Genomic DNA, 16,321 nt, shown 5'->3' with positions numbered 1-16,321 from the left:
GTATAAGCTGTACATGAGGAAAATGGATGAATGATTGGAGGGATCGATGTAGGGAAGACTGAATAATCATAATGATGTCTGTAGTTTTTATATCATTTAGTACCATCCATCCATCCATCCATCCATCCATCCATCCATCCATCCATCCATCCATCCATCCATCCATCCATCCATCTTCTTCCGCTTATCTGGGGTCGGGTTGCGGGGGCAGCAGCTTTAGTAGGGACTCCCAGACTTCCCACTCCCCAGCCACTTATTCCAGCTCATCCCGGGAGATCCCAAGGCGTTCCCAGGCCAGCTGAGAGACATAGTCTCTCCAGCGCGTCCTGGGTCGTCCCCGGGGTCTCCTACCGGTGGGACATGCCCGGAACACCTCCCCAGGGAGGCGTCCAGGAGGCATGCTGATGAGATGCCCGAGCCACCTCATCTGGCTCCTCTCGACGTGCAGGAGTAGCGACTCTACTCCGAGTCTCTCCCGGATGACTGAGCTTCTCACCCTATCTCTAAGGGAGAGCCCGGACATCCTGCGGAGAAAACTCATTTCGGCCGCTTGTGTCCCGGATCTCGTTCTTTCGGTCACGACCCATAGCTCGTGACCATAGGTGAGGGTAGGAGCGTAAATCGACCGGTAAATTGAGAGCTTTGCCTTTTGGCTCAGCTCTCTGTTTACCACAACTGACCGGTACAGAGTCCGCATTACTGCCGACGCTGCACCGATCCGCCTGACGATCTCGCGCTCCATCCTTCCCTCGCTCGTGAACAAGACCCCAAGATACTTGAACTCTTCCACTTGGGGCAGGATTTCATCCCCGATCCGGAGAGGGCATTCCACCCTTTTCCGACCGAGGACCATGAACAGATTTGGAGTTGCTGACCCTCATCCCGACCGCTTCACACTCGGCCGCGAACCGTTCCAGCGAGAGCTGGAGATCACGGCCTGAAGAAGCCAACAGCACCACGTCATCTGCAAAAAGCAGAGACGCGATGCTGAGGTCCCCAAACCGGACCCCCTCAACGCCTCGGCTGCTCCTAGAAATTCTGTCCATAAAAATTATGAACAGAATCGGTGACAAAGGGCAGCCTTGGCGGAGTCCAACCTTCACTGGGAACAAATCCGACTTACTGCCGGAAATGCGGCCCAAACTCTGGCATCGGTGATACAGGGACCGAACCGCCCTTATCAGTTGGCTTGGCACTTCGTACTCCCGAAGCACCCTCCACAGAACCTCCCGAGGGACACGGTTGAACGCCTTCTCCAAGTCCACAAAACACGTGGACTGGTTGGGCGAACTTCCATGCACCCTCGAGGATCCTGCCGAGGGTGTAGAGCTGGTCCACTGTTCCATGGCCAGGACAAAAGCCACACTGCTCCTCCTGAATCCGAGGTTCGACGTCCCAATGGACCCTCCTCTCCAGCACCCCTCCTCTCATTTAGTACCATATCAACCAAACTTTAAACCATAGTAGTACAGTACATGTATGTGCGCTGACATTATCGTTGTATAAAACAGTCTGTACAATCAATGATCAAAACAAAATGCAAATGAAAGCTTTGGATAAAATGTGAGTTTATGCTGTCCAACTTGTAAACAACATGCAAATGAAAGACATACAGTAACTGAAATAACTGACCCTGCTTGTCTTTGTGGCCAAAAGGCACCACTTTAATGTACATACATCGTACACTGTTGCCACGGTAACGAGCGAGCCTTCAATGCATTCGTCCATCCATTGGCCTCAAGTTCATTTAGAACAACAACAACAAGAAATTGTGATTTCCCCAACCTGAAAGTCAGAACATGTGAACACAGGATGTGTCAGAGTAACAGTTTCTACACACCACTAAACATTGATATTACATGTCACACCATAGACACATAGGAGTGAGAAGTGGTAAGGAAAACCAAGTCGAAACCTTTTCAGAACAAAAATTGATTGAACTGTGCAGAGCGTTTCTGTTTTCTTGGTTTGTCAAGGTAAGTCGCACCGGCTAATTTATCTGCTACTACTATTTGGTCAATCTGCGCATGTCAAAGTGATTTGTTGATTTGAGCAAAAGTGTGAATCATAAGCACGCAAGTCTTAATCTGATATTTTTAGTGTGCATGAAAACAGTGCATAAGAGCATAGTTTTAATCTGAACTCTGAAGAAATGTTATCCCTGTAAACGTAGTCACTGAGTCGCCACCCATGTTGAGTTCTATCCCACTCTTACTAATTTTCTTATCAATATTAAGACATAATGTTATCAAGAAGGATGTGTGCAAAGGGCCAAAAATGAGAACTCTTTTTCTGTTCACCCTGCCTCAAAATTAAAAAGTACCTTTCACAAGATCTGTCAAAGTTGTCTTTTCCCCTTGCATTACTGTTCTGGGGGAAAGATACTGACAGTAATTTCCCGACTTTGGAGGTGGGGAGCTGGGTTTACCTTCATGTGGATTTGAAGAAAGATGCATCTAGATTGAGGACTGAAATATTCATCTAGTTTATCTAGTCAACAAAAGTTGACTCTCACTCTTAGTAGTAGAGATTGTGTCTGTAATGCTCAAACCGCTGGACCCAGAGTATACATTTCAATAAGGGTCTTTTTCTTAGAATTGTTGCCATTAATTTCTATGAAATTATGACTGTACTTGATTTGTTGCTTTCATGAAAAGTCATGATTTGGCACACTGAGACATAAAAATGTCTGCCCAGTTATACAGCCTCTCTGACAGAGTGTATTATTAAAGGCCTTATTGCTTCCCTGATTTTCATTTAATCTGCCTCCGAGATGCATTATTGTGCACACTTTATGATCTCATATTGTTTTATTGGAACATGCATTGTGCCTCTGTAGTACCTCTTGCTTTTATGGCCGTGCAGTAAATTCTGTCTTTTAGGATGAAATCTTGAATTACTTCAATAAGTTGGTGCAGGCCATCACAGAGGGCAGGCTAAATTTGGAAGATGGTGGATTGGTAAGTTTTTGATTTACTGCTGGGTTCACAGAATGTTAAGGATCTCTCTTACACTCAACTCACTGGCTGAGTGGGATTTATTCAACTGATATGTGTAGCACAGCAAACAGCTGCGCTCAATAGCACGAAGCGGGTCCTCTCCAAGAAGCTCTGACCATAGCAGCCCACTAAAGTCATCGAAAAAGCTTCTGGCTTGAAAAAATACTCACAATAGAGAGTGATGACTAAAATGGCATTTGATTTGCTAGCACAAATGGTCACATTTAAATTCTACAGTTGGTCAAAGAAATCTAGTAATACATTTTAACCACTAGACTCCTTACATTTCTCTTTAGTTGCTTATATTGCATGTTAACAGTGTGAAATGTGTCATGAAAGTCATATGAAAAAGCACAATTACACAAATGTGAAAAAGTAGAACATATCACAAAGATGATCTGTCTTATAGAGCTTGATCAACAGGCTGAAAATGTAGGCACCTTTCACAATCTATATGCAATATGCAGTGCTTTAAGTGGCAAAAATAAATGCCAATACTCCCATTATTCAATTTTTGCCAGGTATTTATGCAACTATATTGTGGTGAACTGGTATAATACTGAGAGTGATTATACGTAAGTCAAAGTCTGCTTTATTGTCAATTTCTTCACATGCCAAGACACACAAAGAGATCGAAATTACGTTCCCACTATCCCACGGTGACAAGACATAGTACACAATATACAAACAAGTAAACAACACAAAAAATAAAAATAAGAAGGCACAAACAATGAATAAATAAGAGTGATGAATAAATAATAAATAAACAAATAACATAATAAATAAGAGGAGCAATAATGGAGCAAGTGTGCATACAGCAGACAGTCAGAATATAGCGCCGCCGATGTCGAGCAAAACCTGCCTGCTGGACTTGTAGCGCGACGTAGTACGACGAGACGAACACATAAAACTGTCGGACAAACACTCATTAAGCGCACAAAACACCGTTCGGGCGGGACAGAGAGAGGTCACTGCGTATGCACGTGCCGCCATCTTTGCACCTTTCATGTTAGCAAATAAGAAAAAATAATTTGAAACAAAAATATTAGGTATAACTAACTATAGGCTTTTTTCAGAATTAGATAAGACAAATTCAGACAACCATATATGAAAAAAATTCTCAACGGATTTACACGATCCACGAAAATGATACTTTCGACGGAAAACTATACGGAAGTCCACGGAGCCCCGGAAAATTCTCATCTCTGTAATAGGATAAAATTTAAATTTGCAGGTCTGGGAAAATACATTGCATTTCTCTCAGTACACAGCTTTATAGATGTAGTTTTTTTAACCAGTTGCTGCAGAAATTATTCTTTAGAAGAGCTCATATACATACAGTATGCCACGCAACAGTCGGTACAAACTCTCTGACGTGGCAGTTAATAAAGCTGGGCTTGTTGCGCTTTATTGGAATTATCAGCTCAGTTAGAGCACGTCTTAAACCAAATTGCTTGGCAGAAACTATGCATTATGTAAAGGCATATTAACACCAAACTTTGAGTCAGCAGGATGCCTTATGCATTTCTTTCTCTGTAACTATAGACATGATGAAAGGTATCACTTTTTAACTGAATGTGCAGCCAGATTAGTGGGGATATTCGCTAGGATTTGAAGCTCAGAAATTGGAATTCTCGCAATCTAAAATATCCCGAGGGGTATCCACAGTACACATACTGTATAACAAGAACATATTTATCGTAGAAGTCTATGTTGCCCTTGGAATACCTTGTCTAAATGCAAATCTGTGTGATGTATGCATATGTTTCCATTTCAGAGAAGCTAAAGCACCATATTTTGTCAAGTCATATTTTAATCACATGCACCGTGAAAAAGAAGATGATTCTATTTATATCTTTTTTGGATTAGATGTCCTGATGATATTTACTGGATGTCACAAAGAGTTGTTCACTTCATGCTTATTCATTTCTTCATTCTTCACATTCACATCTGATATAATGGAAGATAAATAGGCTCCAACCTATGGTGCCCCCGGAACGAGCTTTGGGGCATTCAAAAGTAGCCCACTCTCCTCAATAAGGCGATCAGATGAATGGACTTTTCTCCCATTCCAGGCTGATTGGTGCTGACAAACTATATATCACCTGTGAGGGAGCAGCAGCCTATTTCAGCTCGACTTGTCTCACTCTATTGCTCGGCCACGGGAATCACTCTGGCCGAGAAAAAAAAGACGACAGCTCTGAGGCCTTTTGTGCAATGGTCTGCTTCTTATTTTCAACTTCACAGCAGGTCTTGTTCTGGAGGATGAAATATCTGACCACACCTAGCCTTCAGTTTTGTGTACAATAAGTAGGGATTGAATTTATGAAACTTCACAAATTTCATTTCTCAGCATTACGGTTTATGCCTTTCTTTGACGAAGCACTTCTGTTTCCTTGCTGTCTGCGCATCTCCACTTACTTTGAATGCAGTGAAGTAATTCCAACGAGGATTGCTTCTTTGTTCATTCCTTTGTGCAGCTAAGGGTTTGACATACAAAATGTTCAATAAATGCAAACCTCACCACTGATCCAAGCTAGTTAAAGTCAAACATTACTCTATTTGCCTAGGCAATAAAAGTGTTTGTGTTGGGCGAAAAAACAGATTAACTATCACCACATGCTGGGCAAACTCAAATATACAGTATAAATAATCTGACACCCGCAGAGGCTTTTACTTTGAAAAACCACTGATTAAGATTGCGTAATTTGTTTGCTCTGTTGATATCAGAACAATTTTTTTAGTTCACCAAGAAATTGGCCAATAACCTGGAGGCAATGCTATGCCATTCAAAGGAATATGTTTCATTATTTCTAACCTGATAATCTAGCCTTCAAACACATTATAATACATCTTTTATTGCCCTTGGCGCATCTGTTCCTCTTTGATCCCCTGCAAGTCTAAGTGTGAACGATCACAGGATACATTGCCATTAGTGTTTGAGCAACAGCTTTTTTTTTTTCTTCAAGCAATGACTTCAAAGTTACACACCATTAAATACTTGCACAGGCATACAATGTGATTCTCTGGACACAGGATTGTTGGTAGAAATAAGGAGCACATTTCTATTCTCTCTGCGACTCAATGTCTGCATAGTAATCAGCTTGTAAATCTGGGTTGAATCACAAGTCACTCCTCAAAGCATCATGCTTGTTAAACCTACAGGCTCTGGGGTTAGAAGCTTGGATGAAAGCCAGAGACTGGTGAAAACAGTTTTCTGTCCAAAGAAGAGTTGAAAGCTGACTTAGTGACTGCTTTGGGCTGCTCGTGTTAAACGTGCACTGACCGCTGTTGTTTTCATGCTGAAATGTGCACCACACGCTGATGAGACTACTGCTAATAAGCAGAAGGCCTACCGTACAAAGCATAGCTTGTTATCAACAGAAAATTCTGCATCTCTATGGCTGGGGAGGGGGGGGCATCTTGAATAGAAATTCTATTGGCCAATTTAATTGTTTTTTTTAAGATAATAAATAGCCCTGATCTTATCTGGAGAAAAACAATCTCGGAAAATAGCATTTTTGACTTAATATCCTTTAACACAATACCTTACAGTCCCTACACATCTTTTTTTCTTTTAAATCATGCTCTTCAAATAAAAAACAACAACACATTTTTAACAGCGTATGAATGGTTCTGTGGTTTTCATTTTGTATTGTATTGTGTTGTACGTAATAAAATCATTTAATATTTTATACTAACTATTAAAGTGTGTGAAATTATGTCAATTAGTCGAAAAGAGAAGAAAAACAAACATTTAAGATACTGAGTCATACTTTTTTTTTCACACAGTCACTGTCATGAACTATGAAAAATGAAAAACAGACAGTGGCTGTCTTGCGCTCCAATGGGGTGAAACTCTATCTTGACAACCGATTGAGGATAGCAGTAATTTATAGAATATTAGCAATGTGAGGCTTGAAAGAAAGGTAAACATTATATTGTGTATTCTATTGGTCTATTGTGGCATATCGTACCAAATGCGTTGTTAAACAAACAGAAAAAAAGTAAAACAATGGTGTCCCAAGCAAAATGTCAAGTACCGTGTGGCCTCATATTGAAGTGCATTTCGTTCCTGAATATCACAATTCAATTTACAATACTGTAATGCAATATGATGGATTTACAATTGTATTAAAAATGAACTAAAACATCCAGGGTTGTAATCATTCAGTCACATTATTCTAATTACGAGGAAACTTGTTGAATTAATGCCTGTGGTCGGTGTCATAAAGGACAACCTGTATAATGCCCTTGTGGGATGCTTGGGTTTAGATGGAGCGTTGTATGTGTGGGGTTCATTTCTCAAAATCCCTCATGACTGATATGGCAGCTGAGAGGAGATGGATCACCCGCTTAAAGCAGCTGGTGCCGCCACACACAGGGCCCTCTGACAACAATGTACACCGTGCAAAGCTCAGAGAGACATACACGTAACCATCTTTTGCAGTGTGGGCAGGACCTTTTCATGAACACATACACATAGTTATGTTTTGGGCCTTGTTTATTTGATTATTTAACTTGGAGTATGTCACATTTTTTTGTTTGATTCAAATATGCATATTCATAGCTGTTCAGGAAGTACATCACCGATAAACCCAAATAAAATGGTTAATGCATCACGAAGTTGAATCTTTCAGCTAGCTGTGTTGTGTGCAATATGCAGGATGATACAGCAGAGCAATTATCATAGGTATAGATACATAATGCAAGAGCGATCACTTCAATAATGTGTTTCATAGAACTTGAAAGGTGATAAGCTGTGGGAATTTCCAAGTCGAGCAAGTGCCACGCGCAGAATTGAGTGTCTCCTGTGTCTCAGTATTTTAGATAATAATAAAGGCGGTAGCTGTATCAGCCGACCACATTTGATCAAGAATCTCTATTTAGCAAGTCACGGGGAAAGCGCTACTTTTCAGTTCACAGGCCAAACACCGCCTACTTGAGTTCAAATTGGCTCAATCACATGCACCTCTCTGTTTCCAACACGTTGTGAATCATTTACTCAAGGGACACCCGTTGACATTTAGTTCAGACGCTATATGTGCGCCACCAATTCCCATGACACTCGGTGCTTGACAAAACATGCATGCATCAATTTCTGGAGTGAAATGGCATTAAAGGCACAAAAAAATGACATGTGCAGCTTCATTATCTGAAAGAATTTTCCAGTTTAACCACATCAATTTCAATCTGTTCCTCTCACCGTCTCTTGACCAGACAGACAGGAACAATACTTTTCTATGATTTCGATATCCAAGCATTTCATTTTAGGAACCGTTCTGATTCCTTCTACTGTATATACGTGATGTAAAACGACTTAATAGGAATAGAAAATATTGTGGGAAACTAAGCAGTGCATTACGTTCAAACTGAAGCCCCCCCCCCCGAAGCATCAGCTCTATGCATTCATTACCATTGGTTGATATATTTGTCAAAATGAGTACAGATACACCTCTCATATTCTTTAAAGTTCTGTTGGAGTAGCAATAGCCATAATGTGTTACTTCAGTTACTTCATGTTTTTGTCACCTCTCTCAAGGGCACAGTGCTGTCAGTACCTAGTTTATCATCAAGCTTTTGCGGATGAGTACCAGAGGTGGTGCTCATTTTTTCCCAACCCACTGCAACCTCATGGATGAACCTAAAAACTTAAAGCACATCTGTGATTGCTCCACGCAATTTTATTAACGAATGAAATACAATGACATGCACCACAAACATCCACGGAGCTCAGAACATTCTGTGCCTTGTTTAAATTCACTCAAATTACATTACACCACATGTGGCACAATGTATACCTGCTTTTCGGTAGTCTAAAATATAGTCTATTTTTTTATTTTTTGACAGGGACAGTGTACATCAGGCATGTCCAAAGTCCGGCTCGCGGGCCAAATCCGGCCCCCGGTCATATTTCATACGGCCCACAGCTTCGGTCTTATAATGTATTATTCATGGCCCGCCTGCACTGTCAAACTGAATTAAAAAAAAAAATCATGAAACTTGGAATTGAAAATTCACTTGTTTTAAGTTTTAATAATAACAGAAAACTTTGCATTACTTATAACTCCTGTTTAAAATGTCCATGAGGCAAAAATGATTTTAAACTCTTGTAAATTAAATTATTTCATACAGTTTGTTAAATGTTATCTGACTCTTCAGATATGAATGAAAGGCAGAATCCATCCATCCATCCATCCATCCATCCATCCATCCATCCATCCATCCATCCATCCATCCATCCATCCATCCATCCATCCATCCATCCATCCATCCATCCATCTTCTTCCGCTTATCCGGGGTCGGGTCGCAGGGGCAGCAGCTTTAGGAGGGACTCCCAGACTTCCTTCTCCCCAGCCATTTCATCCAGCTCATCCCGGGGGATCCCAAGGCGTTCCCAGGCCAGCTGAGAGACATAGTCTCTCCAGCGCGTCCTGGGTCGTCCCCAGGGTCTCCTACCGGTGGGACATGCCAGGAACACCTCCCCAGGGAGGCATCCAGGAGGAATCCTGATAAGATGCCCGAGCCACCTCATCTGGCTCCTCTCTACGTGGAGGAGTAGCGACTCTACTCCGAGTCTCTCCCGGATGACCGAGCTTCTCACCCTATCTCTAAGGGAGAGCCCGGACATCCGCCTGTCGATCTCACGCTCCATCCTCCCCTCACTCGTGAACAAGACTCCAAGATACTTGAACTCCTCCACTTGGGGCAGGATCTCATCCCCGATCCGGAGAGGGCATTCCACCCTTTTCCGATCGAGGACCATGGACTCGGATTTGGAAGTGCTGACCCTCATCCCGACCGCTTCACACTCGGCCGCGAACCGTTCCAGCGAGAGCTGGAGATCACGGCCTGAAGAAGCCAACAGCACCACGTCATCTGCAAAAAGCAGAGACGCGATGCTGAGGTCCCCAAACCGGACCCCCTCAACGCCTCGGCTGTGCCTAGAAATTCTGTCCATAAAAATTATGAACAGAATCGTTGACAAAGGGCAGTCTTGGCGGAGTCCAACCCTCACTGGGAACGAATCCGACTTACTGCCGGAAATGCGGACCAGACTCTGGCATCGGTGGTACAGGGACCGAACCACCCTTATCAGTTGGCTCGGCACCCCGTACTCCCGAAGCTCCCTCCACAGAACCTCCCGAGGGACACGGTCGAACGCCTTCTCCAAGTCCACAAAACACATGTGGACTGGTTGGGCGAACTCCCATACCCTCGAGGATCCTGCCGAGGGTGTAGAGCTGGTCCACTGTTCCACGGCCAGGACGAAAGCCACACTGCTCCTCCTGAATCCGAGGTTCAACCTCCCGATGGACCCTCCTCTCCAGCACCCCTGAATAGACCTTACGGGGGAGGCTGAGGAGTGTGATTCCCCTGTAATTGGAAAACACCCTCCGGTCCCCCTTCTTAAAGAGGGGAACCACCACCCCAGTCTGCCAATCCAGAGGCACTGTCCCCTATGTCCACGCAATGTTGTAGAAGCGTGTCAGCCATGACAGCCCCACAACATCCAGAGCCTTTAAGAACTCCGGGCGGATCTCATCCACTCCCGGGGCCTTGCCACCGAGGAGTTTTTTAACTACCTCAGTGACCTCGACCCCAGAGATTGGAGACTCCGCCTTAGAGTCTCCAGGCCTTGCTTCCTCAATGGAAGCCGTGTAGGTGGAATTGAGGAGGTCTTCGAAGTATTCTCCCCACCGACTCACAACGTCCCGAGTCGAGGTCAGCATCACGCCATCCCCACTGTAAACAGTGTTGACGTTGCACTGCTTCCCCATCCTCAGAATTTCCTCGAAGCCGTCCGGAAGTCATTCTCCATGGCCTCACCAAACTCCTCCCACGCCCGGGTTTTTGCCTCAGCAACCGCCGAAGCCGCGTTCCGCTTGGTCATCCGGTACCTGTTAGCTGCCTCCGGAGTCCCGCAGGCCAAAACCGCCCGATAGGACGCCTTCTTCAGCTTGACGGCATCCCTTACCGCTAGTGTCCACCAGCGGGTTCGGGGATTGCCGCCACAACAGGCACCAACGACCTTACAGCCACAGTCTCGGTTGGCTGCATCAACAATAGAGGCGCGGAGCATGGTCCACTCGGACTCAATGTCCCCCGCCTCCCCCGGGACGTGGGAAAAGCTCTGCCAGAGGTGGGAGTTGAAGCTCTTCCTGACTGGAGATTCTGCCAGACGTTCCCAGCAGACCCTCACAGAGCGTTTGGGTCTGCCAGGTCGGACCGGCATCTTCCCCCACCATCGGAGCCAACCCACCACCAGGTCGTGATCAGTTGACAGCTCCACCCCTCTCTTCACCCGAGTGTCCAAAAAATGCGGCCGCAAATCCGATGACACGACTACAAAGTCGATCATCAAACTGCGGCCTAGGGTGTCCTGGTGCCAAGTGCACACATGGACACCCTTATGTTTGCACATGGTGTTCATTATTGAAAATCCGTGTCGAGCACAGAAGTCCAATAATTGAACACCGCTCGGGTTCAGATCGGGGGGGGGGGGGGGTGGGGCGTTCCTTCCAATCACGCCCTTCCAGGTCTCACTGTCATTGCCCACGTGAGCATTGAAGTCACCCAGTAGAACGATGGAGTCCCCAGAAGGAGCGCTCTCCAGCACTTCCTCCAGGGACCCCAAGAAGGGTGGGTACTCTGAGCTGCCGTTTGGTGCATAGACACAAACAACAGTCAGGACCCGTCCCCCCACCCAAAGGCGGAGGGAGGCTACCCTCTCGTTCACCGGGGTGAACCTCAATGTGCAGGTGCCCAGCCGGGGGGCAATAAGTATACCCACACCTGCTCGACGCCTCTCACCGTGGGCGACTCCAGAGTGGAAGAGAGTCCAGCCCCTCTCGAGAGGGCTTGTACCGGAACCCAAACTGTGCGTGGAGGCTAGTCTGACTATATTTAGTCGGAATTTTTCTGCCTCGCACACCAGTTCGGGCTCCTTTCCAGCCAGAGAGGTAACATTCCATGTCCCAAGAGCCAGCTTCTGCAGCTGGGGATCAGACGGCCAAGGTCCCTGCCTTTGGCCGCCGCCCAGCTCACACTGCACCCGACCCCTTTGGCCCCTCCCACAGGTGGTGAGCCCATGGGAAGGGGGACCCACGTTTCCTTTTCGGGCTGTGCCCGGCCGGGCCCCATGGGCGAAGGCCCGGCCACCAGACACACGCCTTCGAGCCCCGCCTCCAGGCCTGGCTCCAGAGGGGGGCCCCGGTGACCCACGTCCGGGCGAGGGAAAACGAAGTCCATTTATTTTTCTCATCATAAGGGGCTTCTGTGAGCCGTGCTTTGTCTGGCCCCTCACCTAGGACCCGTTTGCCATGGGTGACCCTACCAGGGGCATGAAGCCCCCGACAACATGGCTCCTAGGATCATAGGGGCACGCAAACCCCTCCACCACGATAAGGTGACGACTCAAGGAGAATCTGTGAAAGGCAGAATTTGTGTTTTTAAAGTTGTTCACATCTGCCTGAGTGGCTTATTTTGTCATTTAAAAAATAAAGACAATTGGGACAATGAAATTTGTTTCATAACAGTATGTATTTGCATGAAATTTCTGTAGTTAAAAAATGTCTGAAAAAAGTATTGGCCCTCGGGCCCCTTCACTTTATCAAATCTGGCCCTCCTTGCAAAAAGTTTGGACACCCCTGGTGTACATCAATGAACATTTCTGTAAATGCACCAGAATTAGCCAAAGGGCTATTTTTCATCTGCAGTCCCTGTACAGCTCTTACACATGTCAACTTAAAAACTGGAATAAAATACAGTACAATATGTAAGAACAATAAAACATGAAAGACAACAAACTTAAATGTTTAAAATTCAGTCTGTTGTGGTGAGGGGATATGTCCGGTACTAGTGATGTTGACATATTTGATGTGCTGTGAACCAGATTTTGGTCACCAAATTGCCAGATCCACTCGGGGCGTGCAATAGAATGCATCAGAACACCTATTGAGGTGTAGCACAGTCTGCCAAATTTACAAACGACCCCATTTTTAAGTTGTACAAGTGCACGGGCGCTTGTCTATGAAAATAGGACACCTTATTGAGCTACATTTTTCTTACAGTTTTCTATAAAGTCCTCAAGCAAGATTTCTACTGGGCCCCCCAATGTTTGACAGCATTGTCCAATAGTGATTCTTGAGGAGTTCTTATCATGACCTAGTTTTAAATGCCAGTGACCTGACAGCAGTATTTGATAAGTAAAAAGCAGAGATCACATGGGAATATTCACCCTTGTGTAAAGGAGTTTATTTTCCTACATGAGTTAAAGTCTACCATTCTCTCAATCAAAGAGGTTTACAGCATGACCAAACATGGTGAAAGTCAAAGGGGAGGACAATGCTACGCTGTGTGTGCAAACTTCTCTCATTGTCTCCATTGTATGATGTGTAATTGAGAGACAATTTGTATTACGTGGCATTGGTAAAAGGATTAGGAGACATGATTTACGGTCCAAAGACATTTATCGTTCAAAGCAAATGAGTTTCTTTTCTCAGTGGGACAATAGAGAGCTGACAGACTCCTCCCTTAATCTCTGTGAGCAAAAAAGGGCTCACTAAACCGAAATTGAGGCTCCCTGTAATTCAGACCCTGATGAAGCCATTTCAGATTTTACATTAGCCCTGCTTGCTGTGCACGGAGTTAAGAGCATTTACACCATTCCACAAGAAAATCAAAGGTCAAATCAATGTCAAGGATTGTGTTATGATACTATGACGGGTGTGTTTCATCTTTGCCACAGTAGCAAAATTGCAAGATGTGAGAAATATTGTTTTGTTTTGTTCTTTCCTCCCTTTGGCCAGTGGGCCATTCGTTGTCAAAAAGGTGAAGGTGCCTTTCCACTTTGTGAAATAGCAGGCCAGGGAAAAAAAAAAAGAAAACTTCTGTCTACCACTGTCGCTTTTGAAAATGATTTGCAGCAATTGGTTCCTGATACGGCTGCAGGATATTTTGTCGGCAAGATCCTTGGTCCAAAAACCTATTTGACCTCCTTCTCTCGTCTGTCGTGCGGCTCACGTGAATGACGGGTTCAAAAACACACTGATTGAACCTTGCTGACTGGCATGAAACTGTACCTTGTATGCCATGTCTGCAGTCACAATAAACCAAATGGAACACCAGAGTCAAACGAGCTCAAAGTATTGGCCGTGACTTTCAACCTTGACGGTGGAGCTGTGAAACGTAGTGGTGGTAATGGGAGTGGTGCAGAGTCTTGGAACAGTTACCACATGGTCAAGTTTTCAGACAGGGAGATTAATGCTAATGACTACATCTGACCAATCAATGATTGTAGATGGAATGATCTGATTGGGTTGTGCCCAAATATGGCCATTTCAGACAGCTGCTCATAGCAGGAGCCAATCAAATACTTCCATCCCTGCTAAGACTCCAGTTGTTCATTTGCTGAGTGTGAACTGCTTTGCACTTGAGAACTTTTACATTTTTTACTTAGGTTTGCAGTTGGGAAGTGTAATTTGCGTCATTGTTGGTAAACATGCTTATGTCAAAAAGACAGGTCACAGAAAGGCTTCCTTTATCTTTCCTTTCTCATCATTTGCGTTTTTGGGGAAAAAAAAGTAACGCCAGAAGACCCTCTAATTTGCAATGTGAGTGAGTAACACCCAACTACCAACTCCTCCTTGTCTTGGTCTACATGAGCATATTTTTAGTAGATTTAATTGTGGGCATTTACTTATTTGAGTTGAGAAGTTGAGTTGTGGGAGTAATACGTATCCACTAGTCACAATTAATGTACACCATGGGCAAGCTCTTGTTCTTGAAGGAGAGAACACAACCACGGGCCTATATTCTAAACTTATTATTTTGAATGTGACATACTCGTGTCTCACAATGCATTTTTTAAGATTTAGATAAAACAAATGTCTAGTCAAGTCAAGTCAAGTTTATTTGTATAGCCCTAAATCACAAGCAGTCTCAAAGGGCTTCACATAGACAAAAATACTTTTCCTCACCCCCCGTGGGTGGTCTCTTTTTCCCTTCAAGCGCGGGTCCTCTACCAGAGGCCTGGGAGCTTGAGGGTTCTACGCAGTATCTTTGCTGTTCCTAGTACTGCACTTTTCTGGACTGAGATGTCAGATGTTTTTCCTGGGATCTGTTTCAGCCACTCCTCCAGTTTGGGGGTTATTGCCCCTAGTGCTCCAATGACCACAGGTACCACTGAAGTCTTAACTCTCCAGGTCTTCTCCAGCTCTTCTCTGAGCCCTTGATATTTCTCAAGTTTCTCATGTTCCTTTTTCCTAATGTTACCATCATTTGGGATGGCTATGTCAACCACAACGGCTTTCCTCTGCTCTTTGTCCACCACCACAATGTCCGGTTGGTTCGCCATTACCATTCTGTCTGTCTGGATCTGGAAGTCCCAGAGGATCTTGGCTTGGTCATTCTCTACCACTTTTGGAGGTGTTTCCCACTTGGATCTTGGGACTTCCAGTCCATACTCTGCACAGATGTTCCTGTACACTATTCCAGCTACTTGGTTATGGCGCTCCATGTATGCTTTACTTGCCAGCATCTTACACCCTGCAGTTATGTGCTGGATTGTCTCAGGACCTTCTTTGCACAATCTACACCTGGGGTCTTGTCTGGTGTGGTAGATTTGGGCCTCTATTGCTCTGGTGCTCAAGGCCTGTTCTTGTGCAGCCAGGATCAGTGCCTCTGTGCTGTCCTTCAGACCAGCTCTTTCTAGCCATTGGTAGGATTTCTGGATATCAGCTACTTCAGCTATGTTTCGGTGGTACATCCCATGTAGGGGCTTGTCCTCCCATGATGGTCCCTCCAGCACCTCATCTTCCTTTGATGCCCATTGTCTGAGACATTCACTGAGCACGTGATCCGTTGGGGCCTTATCCCTGATGTACTTATGGATCTTGGATGTTTCATCTTGGATAGTGGCTCTCACGCTCGCTAGTCCTCGGCCTCCTTCTTTACGGCTAGTGTACAGTCTCAGGGTGCTGGACTTGGGATGGAACCCTCCATGCATGGTTAGGAGCTTCCATGTCTTGATATCTGTGGTCTGTATATCTTCCTTTGGCCACCGTATGATTCCTGCAGGGTATCTGATTACTGGTAGGGCGTAGCTGTTAATGGCTAGGGTCTTGTTCTTGCCATTGAGCTGACTTCTTAGGACTTGCCTTACTCGATGGAGGTATTTGGCTGTGGCTGCTTTCCTTGTTTCCTCGTCAAGGTTGCCATTTGCCTGTGGAATTCCAAGGTATTTGTAGCTGTCCTCAATGTCTGCTATTGTTCCTTCTGGGAGTGAGACCCCCTCTGTGTGGATTACCTTTCCTCTTTTA

General features: G+C 44.9%; 1 long non-coding RNA gene across 1 annotated transcript in view; it reads left to right on the top strand.

The window, feature by feature from the left end:
- Window positions 1–2,854: 2,854 nt before the first annotated feature.
- The window catches only part of LOC148404324 (uncharacterized), a 30,038-nt gene continuing 16,571 nt past the window's right edge, over window positions 2,855–16,321 (top strand). The window contains exon 1 of the long non-coding RNA XR_015860196.1: window positions 2,855–2,960. This is a non-coding gene — a long non-coding RNA (uncharacterized LOC148404324). The remainder of the gene's footprint in view (window positions 2,961–16,321) is intronic.

This window comes from Syngnathus floridae, chromosome 1 (genome assembly GCF_059516105.1).
Source record: "Syngnathus floridae isolate MCC-2025c chromosome 1, RoL_Sflo_1.0, whole genome shotgun sequence".
Taxonomy (NCBI): Eukaryota; Metazoa; Chordata; class Actinopteri; order Syngnathiformes; family Syngnathidae; genus Syngnathus; species Syngnathus floridae.
The sequence above is the reverse complement of the archived record's forward strand: the minus strand, read 5'-3'. Positions and strand labels throughout refer to the sequence as shown.